Below are 1,449 nucleotides of genomic sequence, written 5' to 3'. Positions count from 1 at the left end.
CCAAAGTCAAGACCTCCGGGTTGAGACTTTCCGCGTCCGGAGGTACGCGTACCGCCTACCCGAAAGATGGTGTGCTTCTGGGGTATTCGATGAGTCGGATACCCCGTCGTAGTCCAACTATGACAATCAAAGTCAAGACCTCCGGGTTGAGACTTCCGCGTCCGGAGGTACGCGTACCGCCTACCCGAAAGATGGTGTGCTTCTGGGGTATTCGATGAGTCGGATACCCCGTCGTAGTCCAACTATGACAATCAAAGTCAAGACCTCCGGGTTGAGACTTCCGCGTCCGGAGGTACGCGTACCGCCTACCCGAAAGATGGTGAATCAGGGGTGTTCGATCAGCAATGGTCGGATGCCCCGTCGTAGTCCAACTATGACAATCAAAGTCAAGACCTCCGGGTTGAGACTTTCTAAGAGTACAAGCATAAAGGAACACGGACCAAGCCGTACCGAGAGAATCGGTACTAGAGCCCTTGTGGTTCTACATTGAGAGAGCCCTCGTGGTTCTCATTAGGGGCTTTATGCAAGAAGTACTCAATACTGTGGTGTGAAGTATAAAGTATAGAGTCCTCCACTGGTCCACGCTGCTCCGGCGGTCCTGGGTAAGATAGTTCATTCTAGCTTGCCCTATGTGGAAGAGGACTCAATACCCTACCTGTTGAGCTTGAAACAAAGTCATCACTTGGGCATGCTCATATTGCCATACACAATTACATTATATTCGAATGAGCATGCAAGCGACCCTATATAGACCGAACCAAAACGATAGATACCGCCGTAGTTCACCCCCACCAAGTGATGACTTCAGTATGGCTAGTGTGTGAAGTATAAAGTATAGTCTTCCCCTGGTCCACACTGCTTCGGCGGTCCTGGGTAAGATAGTTAGTTCTAGCTTGCCCTATGTGGAAGAGGACACAATACTTAATACTTAGAGTACAAGCATAAAGGAACACGGACCAAGCCGTACCGAGAGAATCGGTACTAGAGCCCTCGTGGTTCTACATTGAGAGAGCCCTCGTGGTTCTCATTAGGGGCTTTATGCAAGTCGTACTCAATACTGTGGTGTGAAGTATAAAGTATAGAGTCCTCCACTGGTCCACGCTGCTCCGGCGGTCCTGGGTAAGATAGTTCATTCTAGCTTGCCCTATGTGGAAGAGGACTCAATACCCTACCTGTTGAGCTTGAAACAAAGTCATCACTTGGGCATGCTCATATTGCCATACAATATTCCATTATCTACTAATGAGCATGCAGCTATATGATTATAACCTGTAAACGATTACCCCGCCGTAGTTCAGCGCTTCAACCAAGTGATGACTTCAGTATGGCTAGTGTGTGAAGTATAAAGTATAGTCCTCCCCTGGTCCACACTGCTTCGGCGGTCCTGGGTAAGATAGTTAGTTCTAGCTTGCCCTATGTGGAAGAGGACACCATACTTAATACTGTGGT

The sequence above is a fragment of the Anopheles ziemanni genome (assembly GCF_943734765.1).
Source record: "Anopheles ziemanni chromosome X unlocalized genomic scaffold, idAnoZiCoDA_A2_x.2 X_unloc_115, whole genome shotgun sequence".
NCBI classification, from domain to species: Eukaryota; Metazoa; Arthropoda; class Insecta; order Diptera; family Culicidae; genus Anopheles; species Anopheles ziemanni.
Note: the sequence above shows the minus strand (reverse complement) of the source record.